This window comes from Typopeltis vanoorti, chromosome 2 (genome assembly GCF_054136105.1).
Source record: "Typopeltis vanoorti isolate ZY-2024b chromosome 2, IOZ_Tvanoo_1.0, whole genome shotgun sequence".
In the NCBI taxonomy this organism is placed as follows: domain Eukaryota; kingdom Metazoa; phylum Arthropoda; class Arachnida; order Uropygi; family Thelyphonidae; genus Typopeltis; species Typopeltis vanoorti.
The window spans coordinates 153,150,319-153,165,529 of record NC_143550.1 but is presented as its reverse complement, the minus strand read 5'-3'; the positions used below and the strand labels follow the sequence as shown (position 1 = coordinate 153,165,529).

Genomic DNA, 15,211 nt, shown 5'->3' with positions numbered 1-15,211 from the left:
AAAAAAGAAAAGAAAACCGGCTGTAGACGTTCCAGTTTATATTATTTTTATTTTTGTACAAAACCTTCAAAATCGAATAATACTTCACAGATTTTCTTTAGGACACGCTTGAGCAACTTTGTTTTATAGAGAATAACATGAAATTCTTTAATCATATTACTAAATTTTTTCTTCATGTTGTATAGTAATCTACTGTTCTTTGTACTTTCATTTTCTTGGTTTCCTTGTATAATTGGTCATTACAAAATGAAATTAACAGTTATAGATATTTACTGCATAATTCAGATATTTTATTCTCCAATTTTTAAAGTAAGCGATACATTTGCTTATTTTTATCATTCAAAATATGTATATCAAAATTTCATTTCCTTTCACAATAGAATTGAACTTTATTTCGCCTCTGATAGTTTAACCCCCCCCCATTGCATTACTATCACACACCCGAAAACTGTTATGAAACATAGGTACAGTTTTTATTTAATTCGTTATTTTTCTCTAGTAATTGTTCCACATAACTTTAATTTTTCGATACTGAAACTATGTGGTGATTATTATAAATTAGCAAATTATAAATCAGACAATATACATATTATTTATGTATATTTTCTGATATTGAGAGACCCTTTACTGGGGAAAGGTTACTGCATTACAATGGATAATTACTATATGTGTCCTGAACTCGCTGATTTGCTTTTACAGCATTGTACAATAGTTATGGTACTGTAAATGCAAAAAAGGCGAGATATGCCTCCAGATCTGGCTTCAGGAAAGCTATCGAAGGGGGAAATCCGAGCTTATCAGCGAGGGAAAGTCTTTGCACTAGGTTGGAAAGACAAAAAAGATATTTTTCTGCTGTCGTCAGTGCACAATCCATCAACGGAATCCGTGGAGAAGCATGGTTTGAAGAAAGAAAAACCCATTGCTGTGTGTGCATACAACGACACTATGGATGGAGTCGATAGCTGCTGATCGCACCTCATTACAGAGTAGAGAGGAAACTGCATAAAAAATATTACAAAAAAGTGTTTGGACATGTATTAGATTTTGTTATTTGGAACAGTTTCCTCCTGCACAAGGAAAAATGTTTGTTTACCATAACATATCTAGAATACAGAATAGAAATTGCGAAAGCATTGGTGCATGCACATGCGCCTTCTTCAGCAAGCAGAAAAACAGGAAATCCTGCCAGACATCTGAGGTTGAATGCTGCTAACTCCAACCATTTTCCTGAAAGTCTACCACCAACGGCTAATAAAAAAAAACCTGCACGCAAATGTTATGTATGTAATAAAAAAAAATATCAGAAAGGAAACAAAAATCTGGTGCCCTGAGTGTAAAACTGCTTTGTGTGTTTACCCTTGCTTCAAGGTGTTCCAGACTGTTCAAGAATTTTAAATTCTGAACAGTATGAAATAAAAAATGTTCGTTTTCAAGGCCATCAAAACAGTCCTTTTCAGGACTACAAATATTGATAGAGGGATACCTGAATGAACTGTTTCCTTTTCATCTTGAAGGCGAATTTTTAAGTTCTTTTTATGACACAGAATTATATTTTCGAAGGAATAAAATATAAGAAGAACTGGAACACTCTTTCTAGTTCCTCTGGAACTGGAAAGAGTATTCCAGGTAAAGTATTTCACCAAAACAATAAAAAATAATGAAATAAAATCTACCCTATATATATATAAAATGATAAGCCTTTTTATGTGATGTTTTTCAAAACGTTTTGAAACTCAGGGGCTACCCTGAGTGTCGAGTCTTCAAAATTCGAGTCATCAGAATTCAGGGGCGGAATCCCCTTTCGAGTTATCACAATTGAAGGAGAACTGGCCTACCAGACCGGAACACGGGGGGGGGGGTTGGACATAGCCCCCCCAGTTAATAAATGAAATATATAAATAATAACGGGAACATTTTCACCTTGCCAACACTCAACATTGATGTGATACGGGTTCCAAATTTCTTGTTTCGGAGGTATATATATTATTACAAAGTTTTGTAATAAAAATTTCTGCTACAATGAAGTTTGACATAATCAACAATATTATTACTACCTTATTTCTGTTTCTTGTGTGGGAGAAAAACGGTAAAATGTCACTCTTATAATTATATGAGATGTTATAATGGCAAAAATAGTAAGAAAAAAGTCATTTGCACTTTCTCTTCAAAACACGAAGAAAGAACATTGTAAATTCAGCCAGTGGAAAAGAAAATACTACATATTTTCTTCTGTTATCTGATTTTTTTTTTCTTGTAGTACAAAGAAGAAATCACTGCATATAACATGGAGTCTGCATGAGGGAAAAATCTGGAAATTGGTTACATTATAACGAATAGAGAAATCATGTCAGAAAAATTATTCACGTAAGATTCTAATCTCAGCAGACATAACATTTTCTTCTAGATTACATATCTAAAGTAACTGAAACTTTGCTACTATTTTACACTAAAATGAATGGGTATGTTCCCCAAGTGATTTACGTTTGTAACGGCTGTCTTGCGAACGATTTATGAAATAAATTATCTGAAATATACGCAGATCGATTAGGTCTATACCCCCCCCCCCAAAAAAAGAAGATTATGAAACGCATATGCACTGTTTCTTTGAAAACAATTCAAATCCTCTTTTTCAAGATAATTGTATGATTTAATTTCTAATTTTTGATAATAAAAGTGAAACTGATCATTATAAATTAAGCAATTATTTTGGCATAAATAATGTATAAGCATGTAAACGAAATGTCAGTATTTCTGTTAGGATATAGGTAATCAACAATCGAAAAGGAAACAAGACATTCTTGACATATTCTGCACTACAACCTGAGGCACTTTAGTGCGACTTTAGTGTTCTCCCCTTTCTTCTCAATAGCACTGAGAGTAATAAACCTTGAACTTTTCCTCCAGCTAAGAGGATATTACCAAGTATTTATAAGACGTAGATTATTTCAGAAATAGCTTCCAGCAGCAGAAGTAATATTTAGATTTTTTTTAAGAAAAACAAACAAAAAAAATACTACTGAACTTTCTTTTGTCTGGTATGCATGTAAACAATTTTGCATGGTGAAAATATAGCATATTATTTCTAAAATTTCACATAATTTCAGCGGACAGTAGAACAGCTGGTTTTAGATTGCAAATAAATAGAACAGAATTAGAAGCTTCATGGTACAATCTGATTGCCGTATATCTTTTGTCAAAATGGTAAAATGAAGTAATTGATTTTGAATGCTGTCTAGAAAAGCTTTCAAACCTATATAGAAAAATTTAGAGTAGTTATGCAATTGAGTTCCAGGAGAGGATAAGGAGGTGGGGGGGGGGAGCATTAGAAAATCTTCAAAATGAGCAAAAATTTTGAATCATTCCGTATATGATATTTTTCACATATTTACAACATATCTACGAGGATATGCATTAGATGTTATAGTAATATGCATAATGCAAACAAATAAATAAATAAATAAATGACGAAGGCTAAGAATCACTGCTAAAATATCATTGGATATAAATTTTTGATACCAAAAAGACACAATCGGAAACCGAGTAATGCAATTTAGCATTTTAACATTTTTTTTATTTTGTCTTTATGAATAACAAAAAATCGTTTCTAAAACTGAAATGTGATGATCCATATAATGTTATTTAGCTAGAAACGAAAGCAAAAGGACGTTTATTTCAATAAATATTATTTAAAAATATAAATATTTCACATAATATTTTCAAAGCAAACATTTGAAAATTCTGAAATTCGAAAAAAAATTATTCAATTATTATACATAAAGCGAAAGAACAATCAGTGCAACTCTTCCGGTGCACTGATTTGTAGAATAAAATACACCAAATTTACTATAACTAAATAGATTCATTGCAAAAGCTGATCAGTGGTCATTTCAGGATTGATGTTTTTCACACATGTGAAATTCGTTTCAATTTTTGGGAAGAGACACAATAAATCATTTTACAGGCAAGAAAGGTCAAAAAACTTAGGACAGTAAATGAAATTCTAAGCAACACAATAGACGTAAAGACAGGGGGACACAAAGGTCACTCAGCAACAGTTAATCCACTAATGGCTATAGAACAGCCGTAACGAGACGCGGAGGAAGGTAATAACATGATAAAAGGTAGAATGCCGACGAAGTTTTGATCCATGAAAAAAGCTAGGGAGAGCTGACTATATCATCCACACCAGCCGGTTGGGAGGTTAAAAGGGAGAAAAGAATAAAGGATGTATGAATTCACCAACATGCAAAATCACGTGCTTTACGTAAAATTTTCCAACTGTTATACAAGCAAAATAGTTACCACCTTTTTAAAAACTAGAATGTTCATAAAAGATAAGCTAATTTTTCAACATGTAATAATAAAATGGATTGATTACCCTATTATTGGAATGGATTTGCATTCTGCTATGGGCAGAAGTGTCAAGGGTTCTCTCATCGGTGGTCGAACTATATTATTATTATTATTATTATTATTATTATTATTAAAACAAGACCTCATGGAGTCAAAGACTCATCTAGGAGGTCCTTTTATCTCACACACATCTCATCATACCGGGTCTTAAACACATTCAAACTCCTTGCAGACACCACACTCTCAGGCAAGGCATTCCAATCATTCACAACTCTGCACGAAAAAAACCTGCCTCTCACTCCCCTACTCACACCCTCTTTATACAGTTTCCAGGTATGACCTCTGGTTCTCCCCTGATCTCCCACTATTCTATGTAGAACTTCTCCACCATTGATCCTATAACAACCCCTCACCAACTTGTAGGTCTCTATCATATCTCCCCTCTTCCTTCTCTCCACTAGACTCTGCAAATTACATCTTTTCAATCTTTCCTCATACTCGACATTCCAGAGGTCAGAAACTACCTTAGTCAGTCGCCTTTGCACCCTTTCCAACATCTCTTCATCCTTCTGAAAACCAGGTGACCAAATCTGGGCACAATAGTCTATGTGTGGCCTAATCAAAGCCTTATACAATGGAACAAGAATCTCCCTACTTCTACACGTCAGTGTCTTCCTCATCATTCCCAGAAGTCTTTGTGTTGTCTTCACAATTTTGGCGATGTGTCCCCTAAATTTTAGATCCTTATCCACTATCACTCCCAGATCTCTTATTTCCTCTACTTCCAACAATATATCTCTAATCCAGAGTAATTTAGTAATATGATGTGACACCTTTCGACAACTTGCATATAGAAATATGACTTCTGCATTACTTCAACCTTGGTATCACTTCTGGGTCACTGATGAGCCCTCAATAAAGGTCGAAACTGGCCTGGGTAGTGAAAACAGCACATTTGGGGCTATCTGGTGTGAGATAGAGGCTAGTAGAACAAAATATACAGTTGGATGCTTCTATAGACTAGGGGGATGGAAAAAATTATAGGGATAGCATTCGGCAAATAAGCTCAATGAATGGAGAGCAGGTAATTATTATGGGGGATTTCAACTATGGAAACATAGATTGGAAGAAGGAGAGGACACATGGGAGGAAGGAAAGGGAATTTATGCAGTTACTAAGGAATAATTACCTCAGACACATGTGATGGAATATACTAAGGGTTTGGAAGTTCTCAATCTAGTAACTGCATCTGAGAATTTGTCTATAATATGACCACGTTGCTGACAACTGGTGAGGGAGATCATATGGTCTTGACCTGGGAGGTGGCTAAATGTGTGGAAAAGGGCTGGTAAGTATGACAAGCTTGGAAGATTGCTTAGATCAGTGGCAAGACACATGAAACTGCAAGGGCTGGATGTTGATAGTGCATGGGAAGTGGCAAAGGAATGTTGGAGGGAAGTAATGGCAGACTGCATACCTAGAGTCAGGAGAGTAAATCAAGTGGGAGTTAAATGGATGAATATCATCATTAGGCTGGAACTACAAAAAAAAGAAAAAATTGTGGAAGGAATTCAAGGAGAAAGGTGACCAGCAGGCACATGAGCAGTAGCACAGGCCAGAAGGGTAACCAGTGCGGTAAAGAAAGGCAAAAACGAAGTGCGAAAGGAAATTAGTAGTGCAGGGCAAAGATAATTCCAAACAGTTCTTTCGATATGCTGCAAGTAAAAGGAAGAATGTTTATGAGAGAATGATTTTAATGAATGCCGATCGTAGGGAGGTAACTGAATTAAGTGAAATAGTAGAATTAATGAGTGAACACTTTGCAAGAGTATATCATCCAGAGATACTGCAATAATGTGAGAGACAAAGACTTGTATGGGAACTGAGGTAAATGAAATGGAGGTGACAGCATATTACAAACCATAATGTGAATACAGCTATAGGATTAGATAGTATACCAGCTCAAGTTTTACGTGAATATGCTAAAGAATTGTCGATTCCCTTCACCACATTGTTTAATCTAAGTCACATATGGGCAATCCCTGGCCTGCGGGCCGGATCCAGCCCTAATCTAGTTCAGCGAAGTTGTCTGATTCATTGTGGGAGAAAACATGGTGTGTTCTACTAACTCACATTAAGCTGACGTCATGACTTGCGCAAAACACACTATGTTTTCTCCAACCAAGGTCTCTTTCTCACTTTGACTAGCACCATGTGTGAAAGTGTTACAATGTGTCAGTTTGGTACTTGCATTGGTGTTCTGTTCGGTGCCTGCGTTGATGTTGTGTTCTGTTCGGTGCCTGCATTGATGTTGTGTTTCGGTGCCTGCGGTGTAGAAGACAGTTTTGTTTGACAGTTCTGTATATCTGAATATCGCTTATAAATTTGGGACAATGTCAGGGGTTATTGCAAAAAAAAAGAAAAGTAGATGCAGAGAATCGTCAATTTCAAGACAACTGGATGGAGGATTATTATTTATTCTCAATAAAGGTTTGTCTGTATGTTTGCTGTGCAACGAATCCATATCTGTCAACAAAGAATACAACTTGAAGAGACACTTTACTTCGAGACATGGGAATCACCCAAAAATTGATGGACAACTACGAAAAGATGAAATACAGAAGTTGAAGAAGAACGTGGATACCCAGCAGCAAATGTTCAACAAGCAAAGAATGCAGCACCACAGCATTGTCAAAGCCAGCTTTGTGGTAAGCGGAAAAATCACTAAACATTCTAAGTCATTTGGTGAAGGAGAATTTATCAAAGTCCGCGCGGTTAGTCTAGTGGCTATGCACTTCACAACCATATGCCTGGGGAAGGAGTGTCCTAGGTTCGATTCCCATCGGTGACGTGAGGAGCTGAAGGATCTTCCTCAGCCATATCCAAGTTAGCCAGTCTTGGGCGTGGACAGCAGGGTTTTTCCCCCAGTTTATTCTGGGGTTTTTCATTCCGCAAAGCAGGCAAACTGGCCTTGAGAACTCAACACTACAGGCCATAGGATACACTGGGGCATAAGGCTGACCACCTTATCCTGTAAACGAAGTGAGGTCTGATGATCAATGGACCCTCGACACTGCAAGGTAAAAGAGGGTATAAGGAAGATGATGAATGCAGAATTTATCAAAGAATGTATGCTGGATGTTCCAAGTATAATATGTCCCGAAAAGAAAAAAGACTTCGAGAATATTCATTTGTCGAGAAGTACTGTAGTCTGATGGATAGAAATTATGGCTGATATCAAAAAAAGTTTAAAAGAGAAGATTGCTAGATTGGAAGCATTTTCAATTGCTTTGGATGACAGCACCGATGCCTCCGATACAACACAACTAGCAATATTTATTCAAGGAGTTCATGCGGATTTCAACATTACAGAAGAATTATTGGTGCTTCGGCCATTAAAAGGAACAACTACCGGTGAAGATATATTTGAAACAGTCAACACAGTCTTCGAAAGATTTGCACTTAAATGGAGATCACTATCTGGCATATGCACTGATGGAGCCCCTGCAATGGTTGGTGCACAGAAGGGGTTTATTGGAATAATTCATGAAAGAGCAATAGAACTACAGATCCATCCGGAAAAATTAACAAATTTTCATTGCATTATCCACCAACTAAATCTGTGTGCAAAATCGAATAAATTCACAAATGTTATGGAAGTTGTAGTAACCAGTATTAACTTTATTAAGTCACGTGCACTTGATCACCGCCAATTTAAGGAGTGTTTGGCAGACCTATTTTCAGATTATGAGGATGTCTTATTATTGTGAAGTGAGGTGGTTGAGTAAAGGTAAAATGTTAAAACGATTTTATGATCTGAGATAAGACATTGCAGATTTTATGGACATAAAAGGAAACACAATTAACCAAGTAAAAGATGATGAGTGGGTGTGTGATTTAGCATTCCTTGTAGATGTCACCAGATACCTAAACGCACTGAATCTTAAATTGCAGAAACAAGGACAATTGGTTCATGAACTGCATGGACATGTCAAAGCTTTTTGTAATAAACTAAGATTGTCGGAAAGTCAGATAAGAGCTAAAAATTGTTATAATTTTCCTACTCTAGCAACTCATAAAAATATCCTTTATAATTGTTATGGAGATGAACTGAAGGCACTAATAGAGTAATTTGATACAAGGTTTACCGACTTCAAAAACAAAGACTCCACATTCGCTATATTTGCTCGTTCAATGGATGCTGATGTAAATAATGTGCCAGAAAACTTACAGATGGAACTTATTGAGCTTCAGGCGGATTTAGTGCTAAAATCACAATTTAACAATATTGCTTTTACGGATTTTTATAAATTTTATTTGGTGGAAGAAAAACATAAATTTATGCGCCTTTTCAAGAAAAATCATTTGTCTTTTCGGCAGCACATATATGTGTGAACAGTTTTTTCGAGGATGAAATACAATAAATCAAAAATTCGGACAAAAACCTCAAAAATATTTATAATAATAATAATTTTCATAATAATAATAATAATAATAAAATTCTATGCGATTATCCTTAAGTAATATTAATGTCAATATTGATAGTCTCGTAGTTGAAGTACAAGGCCAATCTTCACATTAAATTGCTATGTCATTCATTATATTATAAAATTTATGTAGAGCTTTATACCAAAGCATTATATTATAAATAAATGAAATATAAAGTAGCAACTTGTTTTAATTCATTTAATATTAAATTTATTTTATTTAATAATTTGGTCCGGCCCATGACTCAGAGACAGAATGATAATTTGGCCCCCGAACTAGGAAAGGTTGCCAATGCCTGATCTAAGTCTAACTCTGGGTTAGTGACAAGGGGTGGAAAGATGAGAAATTAGTTCCATTATAAAAAGGAGGCTCCAAGACTGATGTAGAAAATTACCGACTAATCAGCATATCAAGGGTTGTTATCAAGTTACTGGAGAAGTTGGCCAGAGCAAAATACAGGAATGGATACATGAAAATGGGATACTGTATGGGGAAGGGGGTGAAACGGTTTTGTGAAGGGTAGGTCGTACCTCAGTAATTTGCTCGTTTTATAATAAATGACAGCTGAGTTGAATAAAGGTAATGAGTTTGCTGTGATACTACTGGACTCTGGAAAGGCTTTTGACATGAGTCCACATGGAATTCTAATAAATAAATTGCAGCACATAGCGATGGATATAAAGTTGGTGAAGTGAATAAGAGGGTGGTTGAGGGAGAGATATCAGGGAATACTTTATTCAGGACTAGAGTTCAGTAGAATACCTGCTACTCTGGCATGTCACAGGGCTCTGTTCTTGGGCCACTACTGTTTAATTTATACATTAATGATATTAGAAAAAGATCTGAGAAGAAGTGTTCAGTTGTTTGTCGATGATGCAAAATTAGGTAGAGCAATAGTTAATACAGATGATAAAATTTTGGATGATTTGGACAGACTGGTAGTCTGGGCAAAGGATAATTGGATGTCAGCTTAATGTGGCAAAATATAAGGTTATGTATTTTGGGGTGAAAAGATTACCAGCTGTATACCACAATCATGGAACTGCACTGCAGGAAATTGATAAAGCCAGATATTTGGAGCATTAATGAGTTAAAATTTAGGGGGGGGGTACATAGCAAAAGTGGTTAAAGCAGCTCATCAGATTACTTGGTTACTGAAGAATACTTTGACATGCAGAGACAAGCAGGTTATTAATTCTCTTTATCAAGCCCTGATAAGACCCCATCTTGACTACTGCATGCAGGTTTGGGTGCCAGGATTCCTTGGTGATGAGGAGGAGAGGATCCAGAGGCAAGTGACCAAGATGGTAGGCCTATGGAATGAACCTTATGAGAACAGGTTGAAGATTTGTGGGTTACAGAAACTGGTTGATAAGCAAAAAAGGGGTGATATTAATCTTTACAAGATTAATACTGAGGAAATTTTTCAGAGCAGGTCTGGTGGTGGGAGAACTAGGAGCCATCATTGGAAACTGAGCAAAAAAGTGTAGTTAGCAAAGGTGTTAGAACTAGAGTTTTTGCTTGGAGAGATGAATGAGTGTAATAGGTCCACAGTCTGTTGTGGGTGCCCTATTTTGAAAAATTCTTCAGTATTAATCTTGTAAAAATCAGATGCAATTACTAGATTGAGAACTCTCAAATCCTTAGTATATTCATTCACATGCTGTCTCAGATAATTATTCCTTAGTACCTACATAAATTCCATTTCCTTCTTCCCATGCATCCTCTCCTCCCAGTTATGTTCCCATAGTCAAAATCTCCCCATAATAATTACCTGTCCTCCACTCATTGAGCTTATTTGCTGATGCAAACTCCTAGTCGACAGAAGCATCCAACTGTATATTATGTTCTGCTGGCCTCTATCTCACACCAAATAGTCTCAAATGTGCTATTTTCACTGGCCTGCAGTTGAACTTCTATCTTTAGTTGCATTTCATTGGCTATCATCAATAATGTTCCTCCCCCATTCTTTTCTATCCTCCCTGAACACACTATACCCTTACCATTCTATCCCACTAACTATATCATCTTCTGTCAGCCACATCTCACTAATGCCAATAACTTTTGGCCAGGATTAACTAACCAATCCCAAAAATTCCTCCCCAATATTCCGAATGATCCTGGCATTAGTGTACATAAAGTACAAGCCACTATCCTGACACTATACTTTTTCTTAGATCATCATTTATGCAAAGGAATTATTTTGCCCTCCTTCCACTCTGTTGGGACTGAGAGCTGAGACTTAAACAGAATAGTCAAAGGCAGTGCCAGATCCCCTGCACATTTTCTTAAAATGCAAGTTGATATGACAGTGCCTTTGACTATTCTGTTTAATTTAAGTCTCAGCTCTAGAATAGTCCCAAGAGTGTGGGAGAAGGACAAAATAATTCTTTTGTATAAATTATGATCTAAGTCTGTAGTAGCAAATTATAGACCAATCAGTATTCCAGGAGTGGTGGTAAAAGTACTGGAAAAGTCAAAAAGAGAATTCAGGAATGGGTGGATAAGAATATGATATTTTATGAGGGACAGTATGGTTTTGTAAAGGGTCAGTCATGCTTTAGTAATCTACTAACTTTTTGTAATAGAGTGACAGTTGAGTTGAATAAAGAAAATGGCTACACAACAATACTACTAGATTTTGCAAAGGTGTTTGACAGGATAACATATGGAACTTGGTTAAGCAAACTTCAATAATTGGGGGTCGATGTGAAACTGGTGATATGAATAAAAGTGTGGCTGATGGACAGATACCAAAACGTAGTATATGGAGGAGCAGAATCCAGGAGAAGGCAGGTGACTAATGGTGTGCCACAAGGCTCTATACTTGGACCACTTAATTTGCACATAAATGACATGTAAAATAATTTGAAGGGAGATATTTAGTATTTGCTGATGATGCATGATCTCTGCGTTGTTGAAGTATATTTAAGAATACCTGAATGACCAACTGCTATACTGTGCTGACAGAAATGTACAAATTATTACAAACAATTGTTTGGCCCAGATGGCAGTCTTGCTTCCCAATATCACGTAAAATGACCAAGCAGACATGTTACAAATAAAGTCTTATGTTAGTTGCAAGCTTAAAAATTTTCATGCTTCAAAGCAAGGAAGATTATTATTATACAGGTATCTCCAAACAGTTAGAAGACACTGGGGGAGATCTGTTATTTCACAAACCTGCATTAAATTTATCTGCCACTATGCCTTCAGGAATAACAGGAAATGTCTGATGAAGTCTTTGGCTAAAAATAGCAATTGCACCACCCATTATACTGCAATTGTTAGAAGTATCAATTGAGCTCTCAAATTGAAGATATTTTACGAATCACTCATCACATATGATTAACTTTTACACTTGCAAAAGTCTGCTAATACCACAGTGAATTTTAATTTCAATGTAAACTAAATGGGAACTTCATATTAGAGTGATCAGTGCATCCTCCTGCTTCCAGGTTGTTATTCCAAAAGCATTTTAGAATGTCTTTAGCCAACAACAAACTGATGGAGAAAAAGTTCTCACATATTACTTTCTATTATGTTTATGTACAGCACTGTGAAACTCTCACATTAAGGAGAGCATCTTTTTTTCTATTTTCTATGTAAATCACAGATTTTGGTGGATATGCTGGAAAGACACAATATGATTAACTTTTAACTTAGTTAAGGGGAAGTGTGGTGAAGGGTGTGAGAAGTAGACACCAAAACTATATCTGTTGTTAGGATTCACATGTTTGGTTTGAATTTTGCAGAAGGAATGATGTGGGATTTGTGGTCTGTGTTTGACAGAAAGAAGGATTTGTACAATGCTGATGGACTGCATCTAAATGGTTTTGGTGTTAGGTGTCTAGAGAGAGAGCTTTGTTCACTCAGCATGCTGAAGTGCAAATTCAGGAAAACTTAAGTGGGGTGGAAGCGAGTTTGTGTAAAGGCACCCATGAGGCGAGTTAGTGTGAGAATGACCAAGTGCAGAATCTAGTCTCTCAAGCAAATATGAACATAGTAGTCAATTCAGGAAGTAAAGGTGGGTGAGGGCCTAAAGGGATTCTGTCTAAAGGGTCAGATTTTCACTTATTATTACCCAAAGACCCCCATGGAGTCAAAGACTCATCTGGGAAAACATGTTCCACGGAGACTTGAACTCGGATCACTGGATTCAGAGTCCAGAGTGCTAACCATTACACCATGGAACCAGATTTTACAACAAATAGTTTAAAAATTATGGAAACATGATAAGGCTCTGTACTTCAGTTTTGTAGATCTATAAAAAAGCATATGACAAGGTGCCCTGAGAAAAGCTTTTCAAAACATTAATTATATAAGGTAAATGGAACATTATACAGAGCAATAAATAATCTATATTTAAGCTGTAAGTCAGTAGTTAGAATTGAAAGAAATACAGAAAGATGGTTTGAAGTAAAATCAGAAGTAAGAAACGATGCACATTATCTCCACTCTTATTCATCATAGATGATGAAGAAGAGTGGATTGCATTATTATTAATAGAGACCTCCAGGAAGTCAAGGACTCATTGAAGGAGGCCACATACTACACACACCAGCTATCATACTTATTCTTGAATTCATTCACACTGCTTGCACTTACAACATCCAATGGTAATCCATTCCAATCACTCACCACCCTATGAGAGAAAAATCTAGCCCTCACCTCCTTCTTAGCAGCATTCATTCTCAGCTTCCAAGGATGTCCTCTTGTCCTTTCCCCACCCTCCATAAATTGAAAAATTCCATCAATGGAAATCCTGCATGACTCTTTCAGAAGTTTGTAAGTCTCAATAATATCGCCCCCTCATTCTTCTGTTTGCTAGTGTCTGCAGTCTACAAATTCTCAATCTGTCTTCATAATCTAATATCATTTTTAACATTCTCCTTTGCACTCTCTCCAATATATATATATATATATATATATATATCAGAATCCAATGGAAACAAGGAGACCAGACCTGTGCACAATAGTCCATGAGGTTTTATCAAGACCCTGTAAAGAGGCAAAATGACATCATCTTTACATGTGAACATTCGTTTCAGCATTCAATTATCTTTTGAGCTGTATTTGCAATCTTTCCTACATGGTCCTGAACTTCAACATCCTATCTACTAACACTCCAAGATCCTTAGCCTCATCAGTTTCTTCTAGCATTATCCCACTAATATAATATGACATTGAATATCTAATCACGCCAAAGTGAATGACTTTACGTTTACTGACATTGAACTGACATCCATTTTCCCCATGTCCACAATTCCAGCCTATTCAAATCATTCTGCAAGTACTGCATATCAGCAGCATTCCTGATTACCCTACCTATTTTTGCATCATCAGCAAATAGCTGTATGTCGCTTGTTAAATCCTTCCCAATATCATTAATGTACAAATTGAATAACAGTGGATCAAGCACTAATCCTTGTGGTGCACCACTTACCTTAAATCTTGAAGACTCACATCCCCATATACCACATTTTGATATCTGCCAGTCAGTCATCCTGTTATTATTATTATTACGTGATCCCTCCAGGGAGTCAAAGGCTCATTGAGGGAGGGCACCTACTCTACAGCTCTCTGTCTCCACCACTCAATCCAAATACAATGAACTGCAACTACCATCATCATCTACACCATCTACTGCCCACCACCACTAGTATTTTCATAATCACAAACATCCATGCCCACAGCAGGATTCAAACCCGCAAACGTTTGGCTAGAGTGCAGATATGCTAACCGCTTGGTCAACTAGGCCGGTATGCTAATATTCTATAACCCAAACCCGTATTCTCCAATTTGTGCAACAGTCTACAATGCTGTATTCTGTCAAAAGCCTTAGCAAAATCCAAACGTAACATGAGATATTCACTTCCCTTCTCTAGTTCAATGGTAACATTGTTATAGAATGTGAGCAAGTTGCTAAAACATGACTTTCTGTTAGTAAATCCATGTTGCTCATTGCAAAGTAGAGATTCACTGTCAACCCTTTTCTAAACGTGAGCCCTAACCAAATCTACAATTTTTCCAAAATCTTCACCACCACTCTTGAGATACTAATTGGTCGATAGTTGGATACATCAGTCTTTGCATAATCCTTGCGCAATGGAATTACCATACATTCTCTCCATTCCTGCAGAATCTTCCCTGTTCTGAGACTCATATTGAACAGCCTGGTAAAAGGAATAGGCCAGTTCAGCTGAACACTCTTTTAGTGCACGTGCTGATATCCCATCAGTCCTTATTGCTGAATTCTTATACAGTTTGTGCAACAGCTCTAATACCTTGTCCTCATACACCTGAGTTTCTTTATCTGGTGAAGAGGTAGCAGTGAACTCAATGTCCATTACATCAAGGTTGATAGTTT

At 36.4% G+C, this 15,211-nt stretch overlaps 1 long non-coding RNA gene across 3 annotated transcripts in view; it reads right to left on the bottom strand.

Moving 5' to 3' along the window:
• The window catches only part of LOC150109536 (uncharacterized), a 106,183-nt gene that overhangs the window by 70,379 nt on the left and 20,593 nt on the right, over positions 1-15,211 (bottom strand). The window lies entirely within an intron of this gene.